Genomic DNA, 5,531 nt, shown 5'->3' with positions numbered 1-5,531 from the left:
TGTGATTTTTCCGTGCGAAGAAGTACAGGTTTAGAGGAATAAGAGCAGATATTTACAAAGAGATAACGATGAACTGTTTGATTAACTGCAGCAAAGATGCTATGTCAGATCCGATTGCTCACTGGTTACAGCTAAGGGTTGGGGAACGTAGTTACTATATAGTAAGTACAGCTGGTGCTGGTGCTTAACTTAGTGAATGATTTGATGCAGGCTTTCCTGCAAATCTCCAGCTTAATTCTGAAATAAGTTGGAGGGAAAGAAGGCGGATGGACTATTTTCCAAGGAGCGCTTGGTACCTGGTTTGTGCTGAGATGAGAGGTTTGCTATGCTGTCACTGCTCCTAGCCCACAGTGGGGGGTGAGCACAGGATGTGCCAGCTCTGGGCCAGGATCCGTGCACTATCGGCTCCACCTGACAGACCCAGACTGGCCCCCAAACAAGCCAGGTTGTCTTAGTCTCCCTACTGACACACTTTGAATGCTGTGGAATCAGAATGTAATCCAGAATTCCTCTCAGTGCTGAAAACATTTTTTTTCTTTCTAATTCTGTGGGAACTGTAATTTTATTTTGTAACTTATTTCCCTCTTTTTTTCCCTTTAAGATGGTTCCCAAACATTTATTGTGGGATTTTTCATTTAAAATAGTTTTCTAGGGAAATTGCTGTGACAGTGATTTAATTGTTTAATTAAAATCTGACATTGATGACAACATAAATACAATAAGCATGAGGTGATACAGGCATTAAACAAGTGCAGTTGTGGAATACATCCATAGAGTACTCCGAGCACAGGGAGCAGCTCACAAAGAAATGATGTTCAATATTTATCAGGTTAGTGACTCCTAATTAAATGCCAAGACTTTTTTCTTCATTTCTCTCAAAAAGCCAGGAAACATATAGATGTATTCCAAGTGTTTATTTCCATGGCAAACACATCCACTCCTCTTGTGTTATGGCCTGCAAAATAAGCAAATGCACATTACAAGCCTGCTGGCTGACTAAGGAGTGTTTACTTAGCCTGGCTGCAGCAGCCTCGCCAGAGGTTTGGGGACAGCTGGAATAGCCCACAGAGGTCCCGTCAATCCCACTGCCTAGAGCACAATGTCTTTTAATAATCAGGTAAACCCCCAGAAATAAATTGAAGACAAAAGAACAAACGTTCCTTTGAACATCCCCTCCAGCCCAAACCTCCCCAAATCCTACAGCATTTCTTCTAGAGAAACGCACTCCCCCGTCCAGCATCCCCACTCGTGTCAGCAATAAGGGTGGCAGCCCCAGCATTAACCAAGGGGAACATGCCGCCAGAAGAAATTCCTGCTGTCTGGCCAGAATTGCTCAGCAATGTGGCTCTTCAGCCCTGCTGCATTTCTGCATCCCAACAATGACCACGCTGCTGTTGGAATATCCCTTTCCATGCCTCTTGCTGGGCGTCTCTAAATGGTATCAGCTCACTCCTGCAGCTCAGCCAGCCCTGTGCAATCCGTCACTGCCGATCGCCTGCCCTTTCCCCTTTCCAAACCTGGAATAAACGCATCTGCTCCAGCTCGATTCCCCTCAGTCTTCCCCCCGTCTCCTGCTCAACTCCACACAAACAAACTTTCCAAAGGAAAAGCTAGCTTACCTGGCCAGTGCTTTGGGCATAAAGTCATACAAACTGATCAAGGCAGACATCCCAACTCCAGCACAGGGATTTGATTGCAAATTTCCATTGCAAAGGAGCAGAGGGAACTGGAAATCTGACAAATGCCTTCAAATTGACCTGTGTTTCCACAATGCACGCTGTGTTTAAAATGAATGGCAGACTTTATCATTTGGAGCTCCTTCAAGGACTCTGGCCTTCCATGCTTTGTTCTGATTCTTCAGACACATTTCCAAGAAGCACAGAGCTGTGGAAGTGGATGATATTATGGAGATTTTTTTCTAAGCTAGATCTACCACCAATAATTTTTAAAGCCTGAATTTAAAAAGATAGCCTGGAAATTTATTTTTTTTTACTATCCCCATACATCAGCCCCTTGTGCACCGTCGGCCTCCGGCATCGCAGAGCCTTGGCCCAGTCCCCCCGTGCCAGGCGGCGAGCAAGGGAATATGCTTGTGGCTCCCTAAAAATTCACCCGAGTCAAGTGCTGTCACCACGGCCCCATGCAAATCTGACCCACCCCAGCCTCAGGGAGCTGCTCCCGAGTGCCCTGGCAGCCAGGTCGTGTCTCCAGGGGAGAACCCAGGAAACTGGAGCTGCTCACCCCTGTTTTACATGTCAGAGATAACAACCATCTTTGCCGAGAGTCCTGTCCGGAAAGCCATACGCGCTGCCTCAGAAAAGCATTTTGCTTCAAAGTTGTTCCTCTTAATTTGTATACATTTCTACAAATAACAACTTTAAAGCACCGCTATTCGTTCCATCTGTTCAAAATAACGGAAATTAAACTATACGATTCTATGCGCAAATACATCAGATATACCGTGAGACAAAAAAATGGGTTGATGTAATAATTCAGCTGTGTCTTTAACAAGTTTCCTATGGGAAAAATCAGTCTTACTTTCCCTGCAGATCTGATACTGAGAGCTTCTTTCTGCTAAGCACATTAAAAGCTATTTGAACCCAAAATCCCATCTATGCGTGTGCACAGATACACGTATAGAAACAAGAGGCACCCGCACTATTGCAGATGAGGCTGTATCAAGATTTCTAATTAAAGCAAGGGAAGCCCCTTCTTACATTTTAGCAACCAGATTGTCTTTTTGCCTAGAACAAAGAAATCTTATGGAAAGCAAATTTTCTAGAGGAGACACGCATGCACATACATGTAATCATACCTAACAATTTCTGTACGACTTATCCCTTAATTCCTTGGCTGCATTTCGGTGTTTGCGTAGTGGTTTTATCCGCTGGTCCTGCGGCCGTCACTTGCTCCTTTCCTTCTTTTCACACACAGCCTCCCCTCACCACCTCTTTTTGCACCTTGGAAAACTGGGAACTCTCCCGTTCCCCAGCCCCCAGACAGCTGCGTCCAGGACAAGGGGCAAATCTCTGCCATCCGCTCATCTGGCTGTTTCCCTTCCCAGCTTCAGCTCCTGCCTTGCCAGGAGTGGAGGGAAGATGTCCTAGGACTTGACCCCAGGGCAGAGCCTGCTCGGGCTGGACCAGCTCCCAGGAGGGCGGGGGGCCGCAGGGCGCGCGCCCCTCTTCCCGCTTAACCTCTCCGCTCCCCTGAGCTGGCGCCTGCTGCCCTCCTCCCTCCCGGGGCAGTCGGGCTCACCCCGGGAGCGTGACGGGGAATGCCGGAGCAGCGAGGGGCTGTCGCAGGAGGGCTCCGCGCAGCGCGGCCAGAGGAGCAGCAGGATCGCTGAGCAGGGGGATGTTTGGTTTGTGTTAACTACCCAGACAGATGCACTCCGGCATGTTTGCCTTTATGGGATCCATATGTTGTCATGGGAAATTAGAGGACAGCAGCACACAGCCAGAATTCACGATGCAAGCACAGAGACAACATCCATGGCTCCAGCCCGCGCCCGCACACGTCCCTGCGGAGGTGCCTATTTCTGGAGCATCCACAGTTGCTCCTTTGCTCCCCAACTTCCCCACACGTTTCCTTTTGCTTTGCTCTGCAAAAAATGTGGCCGCAGGCAGCACCCACTCGCAGCCTGGGCCACTGGATCCACAGCCTCTGGAGAAAAGAGGCACTTCTAAGTTATCCCAAGTGCTAAAGACAAGGGTTACTTTATTCTCGCCTCAACTTCATCGTCAACCCACGTTTGGTTCATGTTCAGCAAACAGTTACAAATTACACGCACCTTCTCAGACAGCGCACTGAGCAGCCCAGAAAAATTCCGCTTCCCCCAGGGCTCCGTGGTTTGGGGGTTGGTTGGTTTTTGTTTTTCTTTTTTTTTTTTTTGCTTGGCATTGTTTTTGTTAGGGTTTGGTTTCAGGGGTTTTTTGTTGGTTTTTTTTTTAAAGGCAAGTACATTAACAATTATTCTTCCATAAAGCCAGCTAGACATATATCGAGCAGGGACTGACAGATTTTTAAGGGCAGCTTTTAAAGGCAAACTGGTCTCGTACTGGAGTCAATCCAACCACCAGGACTCACACACAGCACACCGGGATCACTGGGTACACCAGGGCTGCAGGTACAACATCCACAGAACTGTGGCACCTATCAAACCCTAAGTCTTAAAACCTGTGACTATCTCTCAAATGCAAGACACTTCCCTCAATGCATCAACAGTACAGTCAAATTCCTAATCACCCATCCTCTTCCTTCACTCCCATCCCACTTAAAGGGACTTGTCAAAATTCCAAATGACAACCCCCACATTAAGAAATAGGGATAGCTCAAGACATTTCATTAAAATACTTACTAACAAACATGCAGTTTATTACCTTGCAGTATAAAATACATCTACATTAAGGTTCTCCCAAATGGAAAAACTGACCGCAACTGCATTCCTTGTTCAGAGCTATGAAACAAACCCGGAAGTTAATTATTTATGTTATTATGAAAATAAAGAAAAAATTTTTTAAAAAATGAAGAAAAAAAGAAAAAGCTTCTTTAGATTTTCAAGACAGATGATTTAATTCAGCTGCATTTCTGCTAGTAATAAAATAGCCTCTTACAGAAAGATGAAAAAAACATATTCCTGAAGCCTGGATAGAGGCTTGTTACTGGTTCGCCTCCTCCTAAAATTCAAATCCCACATTCCCAGCAATCATCTACATTTTTTGCTAGAGCTAGAATGGGGAGGGAAAAGCTGCTGGAAATAAAAATTTTAAATAATAATCGCAGATGGACCCGAACAGAAAGTGAAAAGCATTACCGTAAGGCTAGAGAAATATTTATTTAATCAAAGCAGAGGTTCTGGTGGGACTGGAGGAATGTTGCATCCTTTCCTTAAAAAAAAAAAAAAAGGAAAGAAAAAAAGAAAAAAAAAAAAAAAAAAAGGGAAAAAAAAAGGGGGGGGGGGGGGGAGAAAAGAGAAAGCAAGAAAGAAAAAAGGCAGAGGCACAGCCGCCTCCTGGAGTTCCCCATTGTCCGGGGCTATAGAGAGCCCCAGAATGGCATTAAACTCACAAAAGGCACATTGTGCGGGGGACAAAAAAAGCCCCTTCTTCTACAATAACTTTTAGCTTCTTATTTTTAGAAAATGACAAAGCTGTTGCCAGCGATGGCTGGTGAAACCTGTAGCCCGGCTCCCAGCGCGGCTGGCCGCGGCCGCATTGATCCGCCGGCCCGCTCGGAGCGGCGGCCGCCAAGTTTGAACGGGGCCGGGCCGCGCCGCGGGGATGCTGCGGGGATGCTGCGGGCGGCGGCTGCGAGGCCGGCGCGCAAAGTTGCGCTCGCTGCCGGCCGCAACTTTCCCGGCTGCTCCCGGGGAAACTTCGGCGGCGGCGGCGGCGGGGGTCGTCCCGTCCCAGCCCGGCCCGGCCCTGCTCGGGGCGGCGCGGGCCCCACCCGGGGTGCAGGGGCAGGTGGCCCTGCGGAGGTCCCGCCGCCGCGGAGCGGTGCGGAGCCGCCGGCCGGCCCCGCGCCCC

At 47.9% G+C, this 5,531-nt stretch overlaps 1 long non-coding RNA gene across 2 annotated transcripts; it reads right to left on the bottom strand.

The window, feature by feature from the left end:
- Positions 1-657: 657 nt before the first annotated feature.
- On the bottom strand, positions 658-5,383 carry LOC113968406. 2 transcript variants are annotated; one of them, XR_003534495.1, is made up of 2 exons: positions 2,242-5,383; positions 658-1,884 (listed from the first exon to the last, which is right to left on the bottom strand). It is a non-coding gene; the product is annotated as an uncharacterized LOC113968406 (long non-coding RNA). The 2 variants fall into 2 exon arrangements; XR_003534496.1 differs by having other exon boundaries at positions 2,816-5,383.
- Positions 5,384-5,531: the final 148 nt, after the last annotated feature.

The sequence above is a fragment of the Neopelma chrysocephalum genome, unplaced genomic scaffold (genome assembly GCF_003984885.1).
Source record: "Neopelma chrysocephalum unplaced genomic scaffold, ASM398488v2 Primary Assembly neopelma1_68, whole genome shotgun sequence".
Taxonomy (NCBI): Eukaryota; Metazoa; Chordata; class Aves; order Passeriformes; family Pipridae; genus Neopelma; species Neopelma chrysocephalum.
This window is presented reverse-complemented; position numbering and strand designations above follow the sequence as displayed.